Below are 26,493 nucleotides of genomic sequence, written 5' to 3' on the forward strand. Positions count from 1 at the left end.
AAAATTATTTTTATATCTTATTCTTGCTGAAATTAACAACCATAACGAATTTTCTTGTTTTCTTTTAAGTGTGGAATCGTGAGTTTATTGAATTCTAGTTTATGTTAAGAACAATAGAGAAAGACAATCATTGACAAAAAAAAAATGGGGGGGGATTGATATTCGTTGTTCGTAGTACAGAAAAATCGATAAAATTGGAGTTGCTAACTTCAAACGGCCATAATTGGAGTTTGATCTGGATATCGGAACGACTATTAGTGCATATCAAATCGAAGCTCTTTTCGAGTCCGACCTGAAATTATTCATCAAGGCCGTTCATGACCAATATGGAATCCTCTAATGAATCTAAACCATATCGAAGACATGAGTTCGACGGACAAGAAGATGTTCATTTCGAAGTAGAGAGAGTACATTATCGACGGGATAAGAAAGTTGATTTCAAAGAAGATAACAATTTGGGTAGCATAAAGATGATGATTCTAACCTTTCACGGAAATAATGATCCTGAATTATATTTGGAGTGGGAAAGAAAGGTTGAGCACGTTTTTGATTGTCATAATTATTCCGAGGATAAAAAAATAAAGCTAGCTGCCGTGGAATTTACAAACTATGCTAGTATATGGTGGGATCAATTGGTGATCAATAGGCACAGAAATGGTGAGAGACCTATTCGATCATGGGATGAGATGAAGTCAGTGATGCGTAAAAAATTTATTCCTAGCCATTACTATCGAGATTTGTATATTAAATTGCAAGGGTTGGTTCAAGGTTCCATGAGTGTAGAGGATTATTATAAAGAAATGGAGATTGCCATGATTAGAGCAAACATAAAGGAAGATAGAGAAGCAACCATGGCTAGATTCATTGTCGAATTGAACAAAGAGATTGCTGATGTAGTTGAGTTGCACCATTATGTGGAGATGAAAGAATTACTGCACAAAGCCATTAAAGTGGAAAAGCAAATCAAGTCTAGAAGGTTCAGATCTAGATCATCTTCTAATAATACGTGGAGACCACATTGGAAGGATAACAAAATTCCTTTCAAACCAAAAGAAGACGCAAAGTCGAAGCCTTCGATTTCTATTCTTAAAGATAGACCTAAAACAAAACCTCTTATTAAGTCACGTCAAATTAAGTATTTTAGGTGCCAAGGGTTTGGACACATTGTTTCTGAATGTTCAAACAAAGGGGTTATGGTTGTATTGGCAAACGGAGATATTGAAAGTACTAGTTTAAGTGACAACGAGATGCCTCCATTAGAGGATTGTTCTGATATTGAAGTAGAAGAGCTTGTGCATGGTGATTTACTTGTCACCAGGAGATTTTTGAGTAAACAGCCTAAGGATGAAGGAGATATGGAGCAACGTGAGCATATTTTTCGCACAAGATGCCACGAAGGATAAAGTATGTACATTGATTATTGATAGTGGGAGTTGTACCAATGTTGCTAGTACCTTGTTGGTAGAGAAGTTGAATTTGAAATGGCAGAAATATCCTAAACTGTATAAGCTACAATGACTGAATGATTGTGGAGAAGTGAAGGTAAACAAGTAAGTTCGGGTTCCTTTCTCAATAGGCAAGTATGTGGATGAGGTTATTTGTGATGTGGCACCGATGCATGCTGGTCATATATTGCTCGGTCGACCATGGTAATTTGATAGGAGAGTGTCGCATGATGGGTATAAAAACCGTTATTCTTTTGTAATGAACGATCGAAAAATTGTTTTGGCCTCTCTCAAACCTTTGCAAGCTTATGAGGACCAGGTCAGGATAGCAAGTGAGTACAAAATGAGAGAAAAATAAATGTGTGAGCAAAAAGGAGAGCAAAGTGAACAACATGGAGAGAAGAATAAAGTATTGAGTGTACTTGCTGAAAAACATGATGTTAAAAGTGTAATGATAGCAAGGCCACAAGTTCTAGTTCTTATGTACAAAAATGTTTATTTTTTTACTGACGATCTTAACTCATCTTTGCCTAATGTTGTTGTGTCTTTATTGCAGGAATTTGATGATCTTTTTCCTGAGGAGATTCCACATGGTTTACCTCTTTTAAGAGGAATTGAGCACCAAATAGACTTCATACCTGGTTCTACTATACCAAATAGACCTGCTTATAGAGCTAATCCCGAGGAAACAAAAGAGATACAGAGGCAAGTGGATGAACTGTTGTAGAAGGGATTTGTAAGGGAGAGTCTCAAGCCATGTTCGGTTCCTGTTCTTTTAGTACCAAAAAAAGATGGAACATGGTGCATGTGTATGGATTGTCGAGCTATTAATAAGATAACGATAAAATATAGGCATCCTATCCCTAGGTTAGATGATATGGTTGATGAATTGCATGACTCTCATTTATTTTCTAAAATTGATTTAAAGAATGGGTATTATCAAATTTGCATGGAAAAGGGAGATGAATGGAAAACTGCATTTAAAACTAGATATGGATTGTATGAATGGTTAGTAATGCCCTTTGGTTTAACTAACGCACCTAGTACATTCAAGAGATTAATGAACCATGTCTTGCGTGCTTTCATGGGAAAATTTGTGGCAGTTTACTTTGATGATATTTTAGTCTATAACAACAATGTTGATGACCATGTGAAGTATTTGCATGATGTGTTTAGTGTGTTAAGAGAACACCAATTATATGTTAATCTTAAGAAATGCACATTTTGTATGGAATCTGTTGTGTTTCTTGGATTTGTTGTTAGTTCGCAGGGTATTAGTGTTGATGAGGAAAAGGTAAGGGCAATAAAGGATTGGCCTACACCTAAGAATGCGAACGAGGTAAGAAGTTTTCATGGTTTAGAAAGTTTTTATCGAAGGTTTGTTAAGGATTTTAGTTCTATTGCTGCACCTTTGAATGAACTTATTAAAAAGAATATTGTTTTTAATTGGGTTAATGTGCATGATCAGGCTTTCCAAACTTTGAAGATAAGTTAACTAATGCACCTTTATTGTGTTTGCCTAAATTTGATAAAACTTTTGAAATAGAGTGTGATGCATCCAGGATTGGAGTAGGAGTTGTTTTGATGCAGGATTCTAAGCCAATAACTTATTTTAGTGAAAAGCTAAGTGGGGCAGCATTGAATTATCCTACTTATGACAAAGAGCTTTATGCATTAGTGAGAACTCTTCGAACATGGCAACATTATTTATGGCCGAGGGAATTTATCATTCATTCTGATCATGAGAGCTTGAAATTCCTGAAGACCCAAGGTAAGCTTAATAAAAGACATGCTAAATGGTTGGAGTTTATAGAAACATTTCCTTATGTAATTAACAATAAACGTGGGAAGGAAAATGTTGTAGCCGATGCATTATCAAGAAGGTACGTATTACTTACTTCATTACAAACTAAACTACTTGGTTTTGAATTGATTAAAGATTTATATGCCAATGATTCTGATTTCAGCCAAGTATGGAATGCATGTGCTAAGTGTGCGTTTGGTGACTTTTATAGGCATGAAGGATTTCTTTTCAGAAAGATAAATTGTGCGTGCCTAATTGTTCTGTTCGTGAGTTACTTGTAAGGAAAAGTCATGGTGGAGGTTTAATAGGTCATTTTGGTGTCCTAAAAACTTTAGATATCTTACGTGAGCATTTTTATTGACCCCATATAAAGCATGATGTTCAATCTGTTTGTGACAAGTGCATTACATGTAGGCAAGCAACGTCTAAAATTCGACCGCATGGCTTGTATACCCCTTTGCCTGTACCTAATTAGCTTTGGATTGATATTTCTATGGATTTTGTTTTAGGATTGCCAAGGACTCAAAATGATAAAGATTGTATATTTGTTGTTGTTGATAGGTTTAGTAAGATGGCCCATTTTATTGCATGTACTAAAACCAACGACGCAACACATATTGCTGATTTGTTCTTTAAAGAGGTAGTTCGATTGCATGGGCTACCTAAGTCAATTGTTAGTGACAGAGATGTTAAGTTCCTAAGTTATTTTTGGTGTACTTTATGGAGTAAATTAGGAACTAAACTTCTATTTTCTACTGTTGCACATCCTCAAACGGATGGCCAAACTGAAGTAGTTAATAGGACACTTACTACCTTGTTGCGTGCTATCATTCAAAAAAAATTAAAACAATGGGAGAAGTGTTTACAACATATTGAGTTCGCATATAATAGGACTATTCATTCAACTACTTCATTTTCTCCAATTGAGATTGTTTATGATTTTAATCTTTTAACGCCTGTGGATATTTTACCTTTGCCTACTAATGAACATGTTAATCTTGATGGTAAGTAAAAGGTAGATTTTGTGAAAGATTTACATGCCAAAGTTCGAGCCAACATTGACAGGAAGAATGAGCAATATGTTAAGCAAGCCAATAAGGGCCGCTTGAAAGTTATTTTTCACCCTGGAGATTGGGTTTGGGTGCACTTGCGTAAGGAGCGGTTTCCTACCCAAAGGAAATCAAAATTGCAGCCTCAAGGAGATGGTCTATTTCAAGTCTTGGAACGGATCAATGATAACCCCTACAACTCGATTTGCAAAGTGATTATGGTAATGTTAGTGCAACTTTTAATGTTGCTGATTTATCCTTATTTAATGTAGGTGATTCGAGGACGAATCTTTTCGAAGAGGGGGAGAATAATGGAGATCGAGTTGCTGACCCAATAACTCAAGTAGATGTTTCAAAGTCTTCTCAAGAACCATTGCAAGGAATTGACAGTACGATGACTAGGGCAAGGACAAAGAGGATGGAAGAGGCATTGCAAGGCTTGATTGTGGAAGTACAAGACAAAGAGGCCATTCTAGAAGATTCTAAGGCTAATTTCGAAGATATCAAAGTTTCATCAAGGATGATCAACTATCTATTTATGCAAGAGATCAATTTAGATGCAAGGGTTAATTGGAAATTTTTATGTTCTAATTGTCTTTAGTTTTGATTCTTTATTTCCTAAGGACTAATTAGACTTTCTTTATTTTTTTCCAAGGACTAATTATAACCAATCTTGATCTAATTTGTCTATAAAAGGGCACCTTATCTTGTAATTGAGACACAATTTACAATTTACATTTTATGAACAATTCTTTGAAGTTTATGCAAGAAGTTTCTAAAGTCTTCATGTGTTCTTTATGAGTTCTTTATGAGTTCTTGCTCGAGTTCTTGAAGGAGTGCATGAATCTTCGACTTATCAAGGAAGTGATCAATCCTTGTGGCGTCACAAGATTGGGGTTTCAAGGACTTAGTTTCCTTGAGGTTCTAGTCCGATCAACATTTTAAGTTATTTTTAAACAATCTAAAAACATTCGAAGTCTTCGAATTAAAGGGTTCCTAGAAGAGATCATCAAGAGAAGGTTCTAATCCAAGAAGGATCATATCAAGTGTTTCCAAAAGGAATGTTCTCTAGAAAATTGTTTTCCAAGAAAAAATGTTTTTCAGAAAATATTTTCCATAAAAACAAGATTTTTTGAAAGAAAAATATTTTCTAAAAGAAAATAAAAAGAAAAATAATTGATATTTTACATGAACCTTGGAAGAGTACTAAAATACCTTTTTGTGTCAAACCAAGATGCTAATCACAAGCAATAACCCGATCGACCAGTTTGTCAAAACAATCGTCATAGGGATGCACCCTGTAGAGAAGATCAATTTTGGGAGATTCATGTTGAGAGGTGCTATTTACTTCCACGAGTTCCAAATAGACTGGAACCTGTTATGTGCTATGGCTAAGTGTTGGAACCCCTACCTTCATATATTCCATATAGGGCATATGCACTTGTACCCCACTCACGAGGATTATTGTGGCATTATAGGGATATCCACTTCAGGACCTCTAGTCAGGCCCTCATTGAAGACCGGATATTCTGGTACCCTCGCCACAGGATTGAACATTTCCATGGAAGAAGCCAAGATCCTAGTTCATAATGGGAGATTGGACTTAGTACCTCTATTGGGCCCGTATCACTCCCGTAGTCATCCCGTCAATATAAAACCTGAAGCTTGACGAGCCACTAGAGACTATCGATTGTGCCTAGGAATCCTAGCCCAATACATACTGACCTTTAATAGTGATCGGCAAACTATACCTCTCATCCTAACTGAAACTTTATCAGGTCTAGATGCCATAAAAAATGGTGAGCGGGAAAACTTCAAAGGAAGCCCCTACTTACTCTATATGTGGCTTTGTGACTGTCTTAAAATGGTAGATGTTTCTTCAAACCTCGAGTATGGGCCAGAATATTTTTCTAAAAGAAACTTGATAGTGCGTCACAACTCAGTCAAGACTTGGAGCAAATGGTTAGACTTTCGTCTTGCCCGTCAGATCGGTTTAAGATGTCCTTGGTGGATGAATGATCCCCCTATTTTAGGAACCGAAGGATCCTACTATGTCTGTCTCATCGGTTTAGAAGAAACATCTTTTTACCATCCTAATTTGATCCCAGAACAGTAGAAGTACTTACAGAGGTCTCTTTGCCTCAACCCAAAACTTTCTTTCTTCCCGAGCCATTGGCTGAAAAGTTAGTGCATCTCATTGAGAAGGCTTGGAACAAACGCACCTTAGGGTATCCAGACGAACCAGCAGAATTTAAAAAGTCAGTTGTTAGAGCCAAGAGGGTCGAGCCTGACAACAATCCTGATGACCATCAAGACAAAGCCAAACGTCCATGTAAAAAATAGTTCAAATCAAATTTGTTGAAAGATGTTTTAATGAGAACATTTATTTGTCAATCATTTTCAATAAAGCTATTTTTCTTTTGAATAAATATTTATTTCCCTTTCTGAATGATCATTGCATGAATGGATTAATTAATGGATTGGTGCACAAACCTCAATAAAATGACTCCTTAAAATATTATCAAGGGGGTAATTCTGAAATTGATTAAATTTACCTTTGATATGGTCATATAGGATTATCATTGCGCCTAAACTCAAGCGTCCACCTCCTAGTTGGAGTCGTAAGTCCAGTCGGTTAGAACGAGCTACAGTACCAAGTCAACAAGCAGAGATGGCTTCAGAATCTGAGCTCACAGAGATCCGTAAGATCTTGGTAGCCTTTGCCAATGATATCAACAGTATAAAAGGTAAAGTGGAAGTGTTAGAACAAACCTCGGAATCAACGGGCAATCCCCTAGATGACCCAAAAAAAAAGAAGGTAGAAGAGAAACGTCCATGTGAAGTCTTCGAACTCGACGGAGATGAAGAGTATGTTGATGAAAATCCGGTGTTAGACAACAAAATGTCTCAATTAGAGTCAGCTATGAAGAGTATAAAGGGTATCGATGAAATTACAACAAGCATTGAAGCTCTGAATCGCATCCCTAGAATCCATTTGCCAGAGAAGTTTGTGATGCCTGAAATGGACAAGTTCAGTTGTACAGGGTGTGCGAAAACACATCTTAAGGTGTATATTACCAACATGCGCACTATGGGGCTCCGCGACGAACAGATGACGTTGTTGTTTTAGAGAACTTTATCAGGATCAACACTACGTTGGCAAATGTCTCAAGATGCAGTTACTATGGGTACCTGGGAGAGCATGTCAAAGGCCTTCTGGCATCAATATAAGTACATTATCGAGATTGAGACTTCAATAAGGGATTTGGAAGCAACTAAACAGAAAAATGGGGAGACATTTACTTATTTCATTGGTCGCTGGAGGGCCAAGGCTGCCCAAATGTGGGATAGACCTTCAAAGAAGGAACAAGTAGCTATTATCCTAAAGAACCTCTTACAAAGATATGCTCAGCACCTAGTGGCCCAATATCTCCATACTTTTGAGTCCTTGTTACAAGTCGGAAGCCAACTAGAGGATGCATTTGCCTCTAGGATTATTTCTAAACCCTTAGATAATAAGCCTAAGAAATCCTATGTTCCCAAACCTAGTACCAACCATGTCTACATGGCCAACACGTCAGCTACCCCAGCTCAACCCCCAACCAGGACTAATAACCAGGTTCACCCAAGTCAACCTCGAACTCCACGCCAATTTACCAATTTAGGGATGACCCTTACCGTAACTTTGTAAAAACTGTTGAAAAAAGGGTTGCTTACCCTGATTCAACCCCGACCTTTACCAAATCCCTTGCCAGCCGGACACAACCCTAACTTATTCTGCGAATTTCATCAAAATCCTGGCCATCACACGGATCAATGTATCACCTTGCGCCATGCCATTAAAAATCTTATTGACAACAAAAGATCACAATCCCTAGTCCACCAAATGTCATTGCTAATCCACTACCTACCTATCAACCTCCACCAACCCTGAATATGGTTTCTCACACCCCATTGCCATTCGATCCTGTCTCTCTTATTCATCCAATCCAAGTCAAACAGCCTAGTTACCCCCTTGCCGGGATAGTTTTTACTAATGAGATTTTCACTACGAACTTTGAACCATTTGATCTAACCTCGGATGATACGTATTGTTTATCTCCGCCTCGCTACAGTATTCCCGCATTCGTTAGTTACCTGTTGGCTCAAATGAATCCAAAAATCCCTGTATCTTTGATAGATGAAGATCTATACTTGTTAACTGAAGAAGATGGGCATTTCTCCCTCTTCTGTGATGAAGTTAGACATATGACTCAAGGGGGAAGAGTTTTTACGCCATAAAAACTCTGTATTGATAACCCCGCGGCCTTGACAAGAAAAGAAAGAGAAGATTCTATCAAAGAAAATATCGAAGAAGATAACTCTATGATCAAGTAGTTGAAGAAATCAGGAGCTAATATCTCAGTTTGGGATTTACTCATGGCTTCCATTGTCCATAGGGAGGCTGTTCTCAAAGCACTAAACACAACCCAAGTCTTCCTTGATACTTCTCCAGATCAGCTGGCCAATATAGTAGGGGCAACTTACGTGGAAAATATCCTATCCTTCTCGGATTCTGATCTCCCAAAAGAAGGGGCTAGCCAAACTAAGCCGTTGCACACCATAGTAGACTGTAACGGGATGAGGGTACCTCTAATTTTGATTGATAACAGGAGTGCACTGAATGTTTGCCCTTTGAAGATGGCTACTTATCTTGGGTTTAAGGCTGAAGACCTCAAGCCCACTAATCAAGGTGTTAGGGCATATGATAACACCAAGAGGGATGTACTGGGAATTTTGTACCTTCGATTGTCCGCAGGCATTGCAGAATTTCCTATGGAATTTTAAGTTATTGATATCCAGTATTCTTTCAATTTATTGTTAGGGAGACCATGGTTACACTAGATCAAAGCCATCCCTTCCACGCTACACCAGAAGGTCAAGTTTATCAAGGATGGGCTAGTAATTACTCTTTATAGAGATGCTGAAATTATAGGAATCGTAAACAGTACTGAGGCCAAGAATGAGCCACTGCTTGAGATTTAACTAGAACAACAGGGAATAGAACTTAGCGGATTCGAATTTGAGAAGATCTGCTCAGTTCAATGGGATCACTGGGCGAAAGAATATTTCCCTATTGAGAACACCTCTAACTTAACATATGGCCAATATGTTCAAAAAAATGAGATTTTTCCCTGGTATGGGCCTATGTCGCAAGCAACAAGGTATTAAAGAGGCACCAGTGATTAAAGAAGTCATTGGCACATTCGGACTAGGATATAAGCCTACTAAGGAAGATTGGGCCCAATACTAGAAGACAAAGCGGGACAAGCCAATTGCAAAAAGGCAAAGGTGTATCACAGATCTCATTAAAATGAAGCCCTATCGTAAGACCCTTAATGGCTATTTTGTGAAAGAAGGAGAAGACTTCCGTTATTGTGGGTTCCCAGAACCGTTCATTGATCACATCACAGATACTCGTTTGCCGGGGTTTGAAATCTTCTTTGGTATGGAATGGCCTGAAAAGGAAGCAAGCAAAGAAGTTGAAGAGAAGGAAGTTGAAGACTGGCAGCTCAATCTGGACTCCCTCAATATTGATCAGCTATTCATTGAAGATCACAGTGTCCTAGTGTTGTCAGTTGAGAAGGGGATCCTAAATCCTCAGTCTGTAATCAAACCCGCTGTTGGGTGTCTCTCTAACTATCATGTAATTAGTCATGTGTTGCACATCAAGGCTGGGTCTATCAGTCCCATTAGTCCTGTTCAGTCTGACATGCCGGATGAGTCATTTATTTCTGTTGAGTCAAGTAAGTTAGTTGTTTTTGCTGAGTATGTTATTTCTAGTGAGTATGTTTTTCCTGCTGAGTCAAGTGAGTCTGTTAAGTCTGCAATAAGTCCTGTTACCCCATCTCTTTTTAATGAAATGAAAAAAAAATTTGATTACCCCGAGCGCAATAGTAATTTAACTAATAATCTGGCTTCGGAAGGAGAGTCTTCTGACGAAAAACCCCCCTTGAAATAATCAAGTTACTTGAATAAAAAAATGAACGTCGGGCTCAACCTTTAATAGAAGAAGTAGAGGTTATCAACCTTGGAACAAAAGAAAGTTCTCAAGAAATTCTGATTGGGATCACTTTATCTCCCGATGAATGCAAAAGGATAGTAGACTTGCTCAGAAAGTTCAAAGACGTGTTCGCTTGGTCTTATGAGGATATGCTGGGAGTAAGTACAGATATTGTTCAACATTGGATTCCATTATATCCTGATGCTCGACCAATCAAACAGAAACTTCAACGTATGAAATCGGAATGGACTCTAAAGATTAAAGAAGAAGTTACGAAGCAGATTAACGCCGGATTCTTGGAAGTAGTAGAATACCCTGAGTGGATTGCTAATGTCGTCCCAATACCGAAAAAGGATGGAAAAGTCAGAATGTGTATGGATTTCAGAGACCTAAACAAAGCAAGCCCAAAAGACAAATTTCCTTTACCACACATAGATGTTCTAGTAGATGCAAGACACACTTTGTTGTCCTTCATGGATGATTTTTCGGGGTACAATCAAATAAAAATGGATACTCGAGATATGCAAAAAATGTCATTCATCATACAATGGGAAACCTTTTGCTACAAGGTTATGCCTTTTGATTTGAAGAATGCCGGAGCCACCTCTCAAAGAGTAGCCACGACTTTACTACATGATGTGATACACAAGGAAGTCGAAGTCTATGTAGATGATATGATAGTCAAATCTAAGGAACGACTGGGGCACGTCGCTGTGTTAGAAAAGTTTCTCACAAGGATTCAAAAGTACCAACTTCACCTCAACCCGCAGAAATACGTATTTGGAGTAACTTCTGAAAAATTATTAGGATTTGTGGTCAGTAAAAGAGGGATTGAAGTAGACCCTGTGAAGATTAAAGCGATCCGAGAGATGCCACCTCCTGAGACTGAAAGACAAATTCGAGGTTTTTTGGGCGGAATCTAATATGTCAGCAGATTTATCGCTCAACTCACCAATGTTTGCGAACCTATTTTCAAGCTTCTCAAAAAGACTGAACCAACCGTTTGGAATGAGCAATGTCAAAAGGCTATCGACCAAGTCAAGGAGTATCTCTTGAACCCGAATAAAGCCTCCATCTTTAGAGAAAAGGTCTCCTCTTGGTTCTCTTATCCAAGACTTCTTTAATCTAGGCTCTTAGTCTATTCTCTTATTTTTTGTATTTTTATCTTCTAGTTATTTTCTTTTGACTAAACGTCTTGTAAGAAGTTGAAGAAGAAGAAGTTATAAGTTTCTCCATGAAATGAAGAAAAGTTCTTTCATCTCTTATCTTCCCTCTCTTGCAATGACATTAGGCTAAGCTCTCCTACATTGGAGAGTGGAAAAGCCTAGAGCAAGTTCTTGTGTTGTTTCTAATTTCATGCCTTTCTTTTATTTAAAATGCTTATGAGTTCTCTATAAGTTTCTTGCACCTTTTATTCTTAATATAGATACTTTATGCTTAGATTAGATCAAGATAAAGTATGCTTAAACTAGATAATTGGTAGTAGGAAGTTTTCAAAGAATTCTACTTTATTTATGTTCCTTCATTTCATTTCATTTGCAAAACTTTTCGATCTAAAGAGCTAATACCAAGCCCTTACGATTGAGTTATAAAAGGCTACAAACTAGGAATTGCTCATCAACATGTTTTAGGTAGATCCACCTCCAATGGTGCTTTAATTTCATAAGTTTACTTGCTTTTAATTTCATTTACTTTAGTTCATTTTCTAATAATTTTACATCTTCTTATAAGTTTAAAAATACAAAGAAAAGAGGTTTTAATTTCTTTTAGTTAATTTGAAATTTATCCTCTTAGCTTAACTCTACTCCTTCTTTCTCTTGGGTTCGATTGATGAGACTATCGTTGTTCTTCTCACCGAAGTTAATAATAATCTTACTTTTACCTTACTTGTAGGGCAAGTAAGGGATCAAACCCAAGAGAAAGGAGGAATAGAGCTAAGCTAAGAAGATAAAATCCAAATTAACTAAAAGAAATTAAAACTGTTTTTCTTTGTATTTTTGAACTTATAAGAATATGTAAAATTGCTAGAAAATAAACTAAAGTAAATGAAATTAAAAGCAAGTAAACTTATGAATTAAAACACCATTGGAGGTGGATCTACCTAAAACATGTTAATGAGCAATTCCTAGTCTCTAGCCCTTTTATAACTCAATCATAACGGCTTGGTGTTAACTCCTTAGATCGGAAAGTTTTGCAAATAAAATGAAATAAGGGAACAAAAATAAAGTAGAATTCTTTGAAAACTTCTTACTACCAATTATCTAATTTATGCATACTTTATCTTGATCTAATTTAAGCATAAAATATCTATATTAAGAATAAAAGGTGCAAGAAACTTAAAGAGAATTCATAAGCATTTTAAATAAAAGAAAGGCATAAAATTAGAAATAACACAAGAACTTGCTCTAGGCTTTTCCATTCTCCAATGGAGGGGAACTTAGCCTAATGTCATTGCAAGAGAGGAAAGATAAGAGATGAAAGAACTTTTTTTCATTTCATGGAGAAAATTACAACTTCTACTTCTTACAAGACTATTTAACCAAAAGAAAATAACTAGAAAATGAAAATACAAAAAATAAAAGAATAGGCTAAGAGCCTTAGATTAAAGGAGTCTTGGATAAGAGAATCAAGATGGGACCCTTTCTCTAGAAATGAAGGTTCTATTTATAGAGAAAATGTGTATAGAAGAGTCTAAAAGTAACCTCCACTTTTCTTTGCACAAAAAGATAAAAAAAGAGAATATGAGTTAAGGATTAGGACATTCCAAAGTGGGCCCAAATGCTTTTGTCTTGAGATTTTGATTCTAATTTGTTGATTTTCTGCACAAGAAACACACGTAATTAGATTTATTTAGTAAATGAATTTATTTATATATAATTAAGCCTAATTAACATGCAACGTGGTGATTTGAGGCTTATCATGATTATTATCTTAATGTGGATAAATAGGTACAAAAATCAAGATAAATATCCAAAAATTGTGTGTATAATTGAGTGTTTGGAAACACTCATCATCGATCCCCTACTTGTTTCATAAGTAAGGTAAAACTAAGATTATTATTAACTCCGGTGAGAAGAATAACAATAGTCTCATCAGAATTTTGGCACTGCTGTTTTGGAAAGGTAAATGTAGTAGTAGTAAGTTTTGATTTAAAATTCATTTATTTCATTTTTATTTTATTTTATTTTTTCTTTTGATTTCTTTCTGTAAATTCAAGTGTTCTTGAGGTTTTAAGAGAGAAAAAAGAAGAAAAAACATTGAAAAAAAAGTCATTCCCATTTTCTTTTTCACCCTAGACAGTAGAACTTAAACTGATTGTAACTTTCTGCTATAATCTCTGATTTACTAGTATAGTATATCGATTTGGGGTAGAACAAAATTTTTTGTAAAATGTGACAAAATCAGCAAGACTGTGGTAAGTCAGATTCTATTTTTAAGTCCGTTTACTATCATTTCTATTTTGCTTCTTGTAGGTGAACATTTTTTTTCTTCTTTTCTTTTAATTTCCTTTAATCTTTAGTTAGGTTTATTTTTTTTTGTTTTAGAAACTCTTGTATAAAATTCTTTGTAATTTTTTTAATTATCCAAGAAGGCTTGGATTGTAATAGACTAAGAAAGGACGACGAGTGGACAATATTGTTACGGCTCCTTAGGTTCGCACACCAAAATTGGAGTTGGTGGCCTAAGTCGACTCAAACCATCTTCACCCCGTCTAGCATGGGAGGTAATCTCGAAACATCCACGCCTCTTTATGCTAGTGGGTTACTCCTTGTCTTTGTATGTTATTTTTCCAATTTGCACACACTTGGAATAGTTAATTAAGTAGTAAAGAGCACCCCTCTCCTAGGGATGGCATGATAAGATAAGGATTTGAAGTCATTACCAATTCCTTGCTCTAAATAGGATAATCAACTCATTAGTCATTCAATCAAATTAATTAAAATCAATTAGACTTGACTATAGGGTCTACGAGCTCAATAGGAGAAATTCCGCTTCAAATTGTGTTAATTACGCTTCTTGGTCATCTTTTGTATCTAGTAAGATCTTGTCCTTTGAGGGGATAGACTCAGTCTATTCAAGAAAGCAAGGTGATTTAAAAGTGCCCTTGCTTATGCATTGTGCGCCACCTCCGATCTGGAGATCCGAATGATTCAAACTTGACTTCATAGAATCGAGTTGGAAGGCTAGTTGCGTTATTTCTACCCAATTAGGAGCTGTCTAGCTTTAGGCAACCTATCTAGGTCCAGTCTTTTCTTTTTGTGATTGTTTAATCGATTGTGTGATTTACATGCTTGGTAGATGTTCACGGAACAACGTGTTAGAATCATTTGATCCTGAGATCGAACGTACCATTAGTAGGATACGCAAGACACCATCAGTAGTTATGATAGATGATTGAGAGCGAACTCTCAATGAGCTCTTCGCTCCAGCTTCCGCATCTCCTCCTACATGCATTGTGTTACCATTGAATAATGCACCTCAGTTTGAAATTATGGCTGCCACCATCAATATGCTCCATAAGTTCCATGGTTTAAAGTGTGAACAACCTTCCACCCACCTTAATCGATTCTTGACTATATGTCAAACTTTTAGAAATCAGAATCTAAATGAAGAGAGTATCAAGCTTATTATATTCCCGTTATCCCTGGAAGACCATGCAACTACGTGGTTGAATTCCCTAACACCCAATTCCATATCCACCTGAGATGTTCTATCCAAGAAATTTATGATCAAATTCTACCCCGTGGCCAAAACTGAGAAAATGAAGGACTCCATTAGAAATTTTAGAGCCCGTCCTGATGATGAATTTTCCCAAGCTTGGGAAAGATTCAATGATTTATTGGTCAAGTGCCCATACCATGGCATTGACAAAAAATAGTTGGTGCAAAGTTTTTTATAGAGGATTAACAATGAATCAACGTACCTTAGTCGAGTCAATGCATAAGGGTCAGTTCATGAACCAGACTCCCAACAAAGCGTATGATTTCCTCGTAGAGTTAGTCGAGAGTGCTCAAAATTGGTATACTAACCAGAAAGAATTTGATAGAGATGATCCAGTTAGGAAGATAGGCATGTATGAGATGAAAGTAGACCTTGATCTCAAAAATGTTATGTCTAGTCTAGTGAGTGGGATGAACAATCTCACAAAAAAGTTAGATGCATTTACCATCTCAACATCCAAATCTCACCTAGGCCCTCGTACAATTTCGTAAGTGATTGTTGAACCAAGTTCTTTGTGCGTCATATGCGATGGCAACGACCATTTGGTCCAGTGTTGTCCCACTTTGCCTCAAATCAAAGCTGAACAAGCAAATGCAATTAATGGCTATAGTACTTTTAGGAAGCCAACTCCGAACATTTTTAACCAAACGTATCACCCAGATAATAGGCTCCATCCTAATTTATTGTACAGGCAGAACAAACCTATTCAATCTAGTAGTCCGTCAGGTTACAATAGGAGTTTTCCTAGGCAATCTGGTTCTTCCACAAACCAAGCCATTGTTTCTCAAGTCCCTTATCAACCCCAACAATCTACAGAATGTAGAGCCATCATACCAGATCCCATGACCAATTACCAGCAGCCTGCCCAACAACAGTCGTCCTTAGAATCTATGATTATCGAGTTGATGAGGCAGCAACAACAGTTCATCCAAACTCAACAGTAAACCCATCAAAATCAAACTCAAACTCAAATTAACTAGGTCACTGTGCAATCCATAGCTAAGATGGAAGTTTAGTTGGGGCAATTAGCTCTCTCCTTGAGTGGGAGAGAAAAAGGTCAATTTTCTAGTCAGACTATCCCTAACCCTAGAGGTCAACCTTTGATTCCAAACGAATCTAAAGGTCAATACTAAGTAGGAAGCCATTCTGGAGCTCCACAAGACTCAGTCTAGGCTATCCACACTTTGCTTTCGAGAAAGAAGGTAGACAAAAAGGTCCAACCTATTGACAAGGGAGAAAAATTCCTAGAGAAAGACAAAGTTCAGAAAGAAGTCATAGAGTCTCCAAAAGAGAAGGAGAAAGATTTGAAAAATCCTCCCATCATTTTATCGATTGCAAAAGCTTCATTTTTCCATCGCCTTAGAGATTCTAAAAAGGATAAGCAATTTGAGGGTGTCTAAGAAGTTTTCCAAAATTTGCATATCAATATCCCATTCCTAGATGCCATTAAGCAGATACCTTCTAATGAGAAATTTCTAAAGGATTTGACCATAGCTAAAAGAAAAACACCATTTTCTCGGGAAGCCATCATGGCAACCCAAGCTTCTTTGTTCATCCAAAAACGATTGCACCAAAATTTAAGGATCCTGGATGTTTGACAATATTCATTCATATTGAAAATCAAGTGGTCGAAAAATGTCTCTTAGACTTAGGGGTCAGTGTGAACCTTTAACCATATTTGATTTATAAACAATTGGGTTTGGGGGTTTTGAAACCCACCGATATCACGTTGAGTATAGCCGATAGGTCCATAAAAATTCCAAAGGGTATAGTTGAGGACGCGATAGTTAAGTCAAAGATTTATATTTCCCTGTTGATTTTGTTGTCTTAGACACAGAGCCAGTCATCAATTCGAACAGTCATTTTCTTATCATCTTAGGACATCCATTCTTAGCTACGTTTGATGCAGTCATTCATTGTACAAACGAGATTATGACTTTAGCATTTAGGGATATGAAAGTGAAACTGAACGTCTTCTACAATTTTCAAGGAATTGATGTAGATGATGGTATAGAGGAAGTGAACATGATAGATATGCTAGTCAATCAAACATATCAAGAGTTAGGGTACTCTAATCCCTTAACAAAATGTTTGGCTCACTTTGGCCTTGACTTGGACGTAGAAGAGTCTATAAGCGAAGTCAATACTTTGTTTGAATACGTTCTACTCTTAGATTCCGTATGGTGGCACGCAAAAACTGAAAGTCTTCCTGTGCGCACATCCAATCTTGTTCCTTCCCATGTCGAGTGATCAAATTGCTAGATGCGGGTATTATCTATCCTATCTCTGACAGTCGTTGGGTGAGTCCTATACAAGTAGTTCATAAGAAATCTGGTATCACTATGGTAGTGAACCAAGACAACGAATTAATCTCCACTCGAGTCCAAAATAGATGGAGAGTGTGTATCGATTATATGAAACTCAACTCAATGACTCCAAGGATCATTTCCCCTTACCTTTCATTAATCAAATGTTAGAGCGTCTAACAGGACATTCTTACTATTGCTTCTTAGATGGTTATTCCGGGTACAACCAGATACTTGGTGCTCCAATCGATCAAGAGAAAACAACTTTTACCTGTCCCTTTGGAACTTTTGCGTATCGTCACATACCTTTTGGATTGTGCAATGCGCCCACTACTTTTCAACAGTGTATGATGAGTATATTTTTCGTCATGCTAGAAAGATATCTCAAAGTGTTAATGGACGATTTTTCAGTTTTCAGATCAAGTTTTGAGGAATGTCTTCATTACTTGACTTTGGTCCTTGTACGTTGCAAAGAGGTCAATCTAGTCCTCAATTGGGAAAAATGTCATTTCATTGTAACATCGGGGATTGTGCTAGGGAACATTATTTCTGCTAAGGGGATTGAGGTAGATAAAGTGAAGGTAAGTCTAATCGAAAAATTACCACCTCCTATAACGGTCAAACAAATTAGGTCATTCTTAGGTCATGCAGGTTTCTATCAAAGATTCATTAAAGATTTCAGGAAAATCTCGAAGCCTTTATGTGAGCTATTGGGAAAGGATGTTCCTTTTGACTTTTTAGAGTCATGTCTCTATGCGTTCAATAAGTTCAAGTCCGAGTTATTCAATATGCTAGTAAAACCCTTAACGATGCTCAGCTTAACTACTCTACAACAGAGAAGGAAATGCTAGCAGTGGTCTATGCCGTTGAAAAATTCTGCCCCTCCCTCATAGGATCTAAAGTCGTGATCTACACAAATCACACAACATTGAAGTATCTTCTGTCAAAGAAAGATGCTAAAGCAAGATTAATCCGTTGGATTCTACTTCTACAAGAGTTTGATCTCTAGATCCGAGACAAAAAAGGGGAAGAAAATGTTGTAACTGATCACTTGTCTAGGATAGTTAACAAACCATCTGAGGAGTCCTTACCCATCTCTGAATCCTTTCCCGATGAAAAACTTATTCAAAGCTTTCAAGCCAATGCTCCATAGTATGCGGACATTATCAACTACCTAGTTATAGGTCAATTCCCAATCGAAATGACTAGCCAAGAAAAACTTCATCTTTTGTCGAAAACAAAATGGTATTTCGGGATGAGTCATACTTATTTAAGTATTGTCCCGATTAAATCATTAGACGTTGTATTCCAACCTGTGAGTAAGTCAATATCCTAGAATTTTTCCATAATCATGCCTGTGAAGGGCATTTCAGTGGTAAGAAGACCGTCATGAAAATCTTAAAAATGCGGTTTTTTTTGGCCTAGTATTTTTCGTGATGTCCCATGAGTTTAGCAAATCTTGTGATAGATGTCAGAGATTAGAAAAAATCTCCAAGAGAAATGAAATGCCTTAAAATCCTATCCTGATCATCGAAATTTTTGACGTGTGGGATATAGACTTCATGGGACCCTTTCCTATCTTCCAGGGTTACCAATACATCCTAGTTACCATTGACTATGTGTCAAAATGGGTTGAAGCTGTGGTATGTAGAACTAATGATCACAAGGTTGTGATAAAATTTATTAAGAAAACGATTTTTTCAAGATTCGGTACTCCATGAGCTATCATAAGTGATGGTGACTCACATTTTTGCAATAAGATCTTTACTGCGTTGATGAAGAAATACCTCATAACACATAAGGTTGCGACAGTTTACCACCTACAAACAAGTGGACAAGTGAAAATTTCTAACAGAGAAATAAAGACTATCTTAGAAAAAATAGTCAATCCTTCAAGGAAAGATTGGCCTTCGAGATTGAGTGTTTTGGGCCTATAGGACCGTATTCAAGACACCCATAGGGATGTCTCCTTACCGGTTAATTTTTTGGTAAGGCATGTCATCTCCCTGTAGAACTCGAGCATCGTGCATATTGGGCGATCAAGCGCCTCAACTTTGATTTTGATAAAGCCGGTAAGAAGTGAAAGTTACAACTAGACGAGTTAGAAGAGATTAGAAATGACTCATATGATTGTGCCAAAAGGTACAAAAGAACGTATCAAATTCTTTCACGATAGGCATATTCTTAGGAGGAATTTCATTCATAATCAAAGAGGTTTGTTGTATGATAACAGACTCCACCTTTTTCCAGGAAAACTTAAGTCTCGATGGATTGGCCTATATATTATCCAAATAGTCTATCCCCATGGTGCTGTTGAAGTCTTTAATCCTAAGGACGGATCCACTTTCAAAGTGAATGGCCAAGTCTCAAACCTTTTCTCGAGTATGTTCCGCAGGAGGAAGTTCTTTTCCTTGATGACCCCGTCTATCAAAGTTAACAAAGTTTTTATGTAGCTAAAGATGTTAAACTTAGCGCTTTTGGGAGGCAGCCCACACGTTTCAGGGGATAGTGTGTTAAATATCAACAGGACTATAGGGTCTTTCTCAGGTGCTATCTAACCCACTTCATTTCATTTTGTCAATTTCAATTTTACCTTTGCATGTATATGTTGAAATATTGAGGACAATATAATGTTTAAGTTTGGGAGTGTATGGGTCGGATTTCCACTTATTATTTTCTTCTTTAAAAAAAATTTTTTTTTTTTGGTTGGCAACTTTGTTGTATTTTGCTCAAAATCTTAGCTTGTATCTTTAAGCACTTAGTAAAAATATTTAATCAGTTTTTCATTGGAAGCTATGATCTAGAGTCCCCATTTGTGTTTCTCTTAGGCAAAAATTAGAGCAAAGTTATCTTTTGGTTTATAATCCACAACCCAATATTGCCAAATGCCACCACTAATCCACTACCCACCTATCAACCTCCACCAACCCTGAACATGATTTTTCACACCCCATTACTGTTCGATCTCGTCTCTCTTATCCATCCAATCCAAGTTAAACTGTCTAGTTACCTCATTGCCGTGATAGCTTTCACTGATGAGGTTTTCACCACAAACTATGAACCATTTGATCTAACCTCGGATGATACGTATTGTTTATCCTCACCTCGCTACAGTAGCCCCGCATTCACTAGTTACCTATTGGCTCAAATGAACCCGAAAAGCCCTGTATCTTTGATAGATGAAGATCCATACTTGTTAACTGAAGAAGATGACTTATTCTCCCTCTCGTGTGATGAAGTTAGACATATGACCCGAGGAAGAAGATTCTTTAATCCACCAGAACTTCGAGTTGACAATCCTAAAATCTTGGTGAGAAAAGAAATAAATCCCATTAAAGAGAATATCGAAGAAGATGACTCCGTGATCAAGCAATTGAAGAAATCAGGGGTCAATATCTCAGTTTGGGGTTTACTCATGGCTTCCACTACTCATAGGGAGGCCGTTCTCAAAGCATTAAATACAGCCCAAGTTTCCCTCGATACTTCTTCAGATCAGCTGGCCAATATAGTAGGGGCAACTTATGTAGAGAATATCCTATCCTTTTCAGATTCAGATCTCCCAAAGGAAGGAGCAAGCCACACTAAGCCTTTGCACATCACAATCGATTGTAATGGGATGAGGGTACCTCTAGTTTTAATTGACAATGGAAGTGCATTGAATGTCTACCCTTTAAAAACTGCTACCTGTCTCGGATTTAAGGCTGAAGATCTCAAGCCTACTAATCAAGGTGTTAGGGCCTATGATAACACCAAGAGGGATGTATTGAGAATTTTGCACCTTCGATTGTACATAGGCATAGCTGAATTTCCTGTAGACTTTTAGGTTATTGATATCCAGTGTTCTTCCAATTTAATGTTAGGGAGACCATGGTTACACCAGATCAAAGCCATCCCTTCCATGCTGCACCAGAAGGTCAAGTTTATCAAGGATGGGCTAGTGATAACTCTCCATGGAGATGCTTAAATTATAGGAATAGTAAACAGTACTAAAGCTAAGAATGAGTCGTTGCTTGAGATTCAGCCAGAACAACCGGTGATAGAGCTTACCAGGTTTGAATTTGAGAAGATTTGCTCAGTTCAATGGGATCACTCCGTGAAAGAACAATATATCCAATTGTTGTATGGCTAACATGTTCAAGAAAATGAGGTTTTTCTGGGTATGGGCCTAGGTCGCAAGCAACAAGGTATCAAAGAAGCACCAGTGATTAAAGAAGTCATCGACACATTCAGGCTAGGGTATAAGCCTACTAAAAAAGATTGGGCCTAATACTAGAAGACAAAACGGGACAAGACAGTTGCAAAAAGGCAAAGACGCACCACGGATCTGATTAAAATGAAGCCTTATCGTAAGACCATTAATGGCTATCTCGTGAAAAAAGAAGAAGACTTCCGTTATTGTGGGTTCCCAGAACTCGATTATCGGGGTTTGAAATCTTCTTTGGCATGGAATGGCCTGAAAAGGAAGTAAGCATAGAAGTTGAAGAAAAGAAAGTTGAAGACTGGCAGCTCAATCTGGACTCCCTCAATAATTATCAGTTATTCATTGAAGATCACAGTGTACTAGTGTTGTCAGTTGAGAAGATGATCCTAAATCCTCAATCTGTAATCAAACCCGATGTTGGGTGTATCTCTAATTATCATGTAATTAGTCATGTGCTACACTTCAAGACTGGGTCTGTCAGTCCCTTTAGTTTTGTTCAGTCTGACGTGTCTGATGAGTCCTTTATTTCTGTTGAGTCAAGAAAGTTAGTTGTTTCTGCTGAGTCAAGCGAGTTTGTTATTTCTAGTGAGTATGTTTTTCCTGCTGAGTCAAGTGAGTCTATTAAGTCTGCAATGAGTCATGTTACCCCATCTCTTTTTAATGAAATGAAAGAAATTTTTGATTACCCTGAGCATAATGATAATTTAACTAATAATCTGACTTTTGAGGTTAATCTTCTGATAAAGAACCTCCCCCTTAAAATAATTAAATTACTTGAACAAGAAAATGAACGTCGGGCTCAACCTCTAATAGAGGAAGTAGAGGTTATCAACCTCGGAACAAAAGGAAGTCCTCCAGAGATTCGGATTGGGATCACCTTATTTCTTGATAAATGCAAAGGGATAGTAGACTTGCTCAAAAAGTTCAAAGACGTGTTCGCGTGGTCTTATGAGGATATGCTCCGTAAACACAGATATTGTTCAACATCAAATTCCATTATATCCTGATGCTCGACCAGTTACGCAGAAACTTCAAAGCATGAAGCCGGAATGGACTCTAAAAATTAAAAAAGAAGTTACGAAGCAGATTAACGTTGGATTTTCAGAAGTAGTGGAGTACCCCGAGTGGATTGCTAATGTCGTCTCGGTGCCTAAAAAGGATGGAAAAGTCAGAATGTGTATGGACTTTAGAGACCTAAACAAAGCGAGTCCAAAAGATAGTTTCCCTTTACCACATATAGATGTTCTAGTAGATAGTACGGCAGGAAACGCTTTGTTGTCCTTCATGGATGGTTTTTCAGGGTACAATCAGATAAAAATGTATCCTCGGGATATGCAAAAAATGTCCTTCATCACACAATGGGGAATCTTTTTCTACAAGGTTATGCCTTTTGGTTTGAAGAATGGTGAAGCCACCTATCAAAAAATAGTCACGACTTTACGGCACGACATGATACATAAGTAAGTCGAAGTCTATGAAGATGATATGATAGTCAAATCTAAGGATCGACTGGAGCACGTTGCTGCATTAGAAAAGTTTCTCACAAGGATTCAAAAGTATCAACTCCATCTCAACCTGCAGAAATGCGTATTTGGAGTAACTGCTGGAAAATTATTGGGATTTGTGGTCAGTCAAAGAGGGATCGAAATAGACCTTGTGAAGATTAAAGCTATCCAAGAAATGCCATCGCCTGAGACTGAAAAGCAGATTCGAGGTTTTTTAGGTAGAATCCAGTATGTTAGCGGATTCATCGCTCAACTCACCAACGTCTGTGAACCTATCTTTAAGCTTCTCAAGAAGAATGAACCAACAGTTTGAAATAAACAATGTCAAAAGGCTTTCGACCAAGTCAAGGAATATCTCTTGAACCCACCAATTTTGGTTCCACCTACACCGGGTGAACTACTTCTTCTTTATCTGTCAGTCACAGAATAAGCTATGGGATGTATTCTTGCACAGTATGACAAAGGTAATTGCACAAAAATAGCTATCTACTCTATCAGTAAAAAGATGTTAGAATATGAACGAAAGCATTTAGCCCTAGAAAAAATTTGTTTGGCACTAGTATGGGCTATTCAGATATTCCGATACTATATGCTATCTCATTCAGTTATCTTGTTATCTCAGATAGATCCTCTCAAATATCTCTTCAAGAAATCGGCACTGACAGGGAGAACCACACGATGGTTGTTGTTGTTATCAGAATTGACATCACGCATGTTACGCAGAAATCTATCAAGGGAAGAGCTGTGGCAGAATACTTGGCAGATTATCCGATAGTAGAAGGAACACGGGCTTTTAATCAGTTCCCAGATGAGAATATCTTGCATGTTGAAGAAGAACCGTAGAATCAAACATGGCAGCTATACTTTGACAGGGCCGTTAATCAAAATGGGTATGAAATAGGGGCAGTTCTATTTTCTCTTGAAGGATGCCACATTCCTATCGCTATTAAATTAGTCTTTTCTAACACTAGTAACATAGCTGAATATGAGGCATGCATCGCAGGGCTGGAAGTTGCTTTGAATCTCGGCGTTACAGAAATTGAAGTATTCGGGGATTCAACTTTGGTTATACATCAGTCATTGGAAAAATAGAAGATTAGGGATGAAAAGTTGAAACCTTATCATGAGTATCTATTAAACTTAGTGACTAAGTTTAAAGTCCTCTTAAGTACCGTGTGAAAAGTCAAGGAAGATAGTAAAGCATGATCAGACAACAATTCCATAAGGAAAAAAAGAAAAAAAAAAAAGAGAAAAAAAGCATGCTAGGTTGAAAACCCGAAAAGGGCGACTTAGATAAAAATTAAGGCAAGCTCGCAAGGTTGAAAATCTGAAAGAACGGTCTTGGCAACAATCAGAGTAAAGAAAAACAAAAAAGCTCGCTAGTTTGAAAACCTGAAAAGGGGATCTAGGCAAAAGCAAGAGCATGCTTGCTAGATTGAAAACCTGAAAGGGCAATCTAGGCAAAAGTTAGAGTAACAAAGAAAAACATAAAAAATCTTCGGGGAGTTAAAAAGCTAAGAGCAGTCCGAGCTGAAATATCAGAAGTCTGAATAATCAAGTTCAATACTTAGCTTAAACTAGGCACAGACTCAGAAGCCACAAGTATCTTGTCTACGATCGATCTGAAAATTTTTTACTTCCCCAAGTGAACCAAAGGAGAGAATGGTGAATTTTATGATGAGTCTCAAAAAGAAATACTTCGTTCTTGAGCCTGACTCAAAATCTTCAATAAAATTAATTAAAATTAAAAGTTGGATCTTTATTGCGTTTGTGGTAATCTTCAATAAAATTAGGGGCATTTTATTTTTAAGGTTGAGCAATGTTAATCCTAAAAGATTAAAGAAATCCTAAACTTAAGGTTACCCTCTTGATAACAATTTTTTGAAAAACCCTTGAGGTTCAAAAGAAATAAAAACTCAGGTTTTAAATTCATGAAACTTTTGAAAAAGAAAACCTGGAGGTTCAAACAAAAGCGTTCTTGATCTCATATTTTGATTTTCTGCTCAGAGAATAACTCATTTACCTAGAGCAAGAGATAATGCATTTTTTCATTCCTAGATTCATTAATCCTTTTCCAGATCCATTCATTCCTAGATTTGATCATTCTCTTCTAGATTCATTCTCTTCCAGATTCATTATCTTCCAGATTTATTTATTCGTTCTCCGATTCATTTTTACTTTTACCCAGATTCATTTTAATCATTCTTCTCTAGATTCATTCATTTTGTCCAAGATTCATTCATTTCTCAGCCAGTTTTACTCAATCAAATGCCGCCAAGGGTTAACTTGGATTTTGCTCAGTTGTCGCTAAGGGTTAAATTGGATTTTGCTCAGTTGTCGTCAAGGCTCAGTTGCTGCCAAGGATTATCTTGGATTTTGTTCAAATGCCGCCAAGGGTTATCTTGGATTTTGCTCAGTTGCTGCCAAGGGTTATCTTGGATTTTGCTCAAATGCCGCCAAGGATTATCTTGGATTTTGCTCAGTTGCCCCCAATGTTTATCTTGGATTTTATTCAGTTACCGCCAAGGGTTAACTTGGATTTTGCTCAGTTGCCACCAAGGGTCAACTTGGATTTTGCTCAGTTGCCGCCAAGGGTTAACTTGGATTATGCTCAGATGCCGCTGAGGACTTTCTCAGAATTATACTCAGATACTACCTAATGTTTTCTCGGAATTATACTCAGTTTATGCCCAGATTATGCTCAATTTTTACTCAATTTCACACAATACACACACTCACACTTGCACTTTTTAGTCAGGGAGAATTCTCTAAATTCAAGGATCTGACGTCGTCAGTGAGAGTTCGCGCTCAAGGACTTGACAACTTTTTAGTTCGAGGAGAGTTTTATCTTCAAGGATGTAAACATCTTGACAAATTGCTAAATCAGGCTGTAAAATGAATTGTCACTAGCTTTGGTATTCGGATATCGCACTATCTACCAAAATAGATTTGCTATCTAGTTTGCTTCAACCCTCTGCCAAAGAGGGGCATCTATAGAAACCCCATTTTTTTACTCGCCTGATTAATCAACTCATCAACCAAATTGCAACAGTTCCCAATGATGGATGATTATTCCATTGCTATATTTTGTTGCTAGATATGTTTCAAAAATTCGAATGAGATATCTCAAACTAACAAAACTGTAAAAACCATCTTACAGATAAAAAGAAGTTTTACGATAAAAATCACCAAAAAATGGTCAAATTACCAAAATAACCCTAACCTCAAAACATCTTTAGAGCTTACATTACGCTTAGGAAAACCCTTTCAAACATATAAAATAACAAATTGAAATCAAATAAACCATTTTGCCAATTTTCACAAAATTCAACAAAATTATGAAAATGCCCCTCATAAAGTTCACGACCATTTCGCAAAAAAAATTTCATAAATGACAAAAACCAATATTCCCATTGAA

At 37.1% G+C, this 26,493-nt stretch overlaps 1 pseudogene; it reads left to right on the plus strand.

Annotated features, from left to right (window-relative positions):
* The first annotated feature begins 388 nt into the window (after window positions 1-388).
* Window positions 389-26,493, plus strand: part of LOC147388068 (uncharacterized) — a 46,117-nt pseudogene continuing 20,012 nt past the window's right edge.

This window comes from Akebia trifoliata, chromosome 13 (genome assembly GCF_017979445.1).
Source record: "Akebia trifoliata isolate Shusen 1 chromosome 13, ASM1797944v1, whole genome shotgun sequence".
NCBI classification, from domain to species: domain Eukaryota; kingdom Viridiplantae; phylum Streptophyta; class Magnoliopsida; order Ranunculales; family Lardizabalaceae; genus Akebia; species Akebia trifoliata.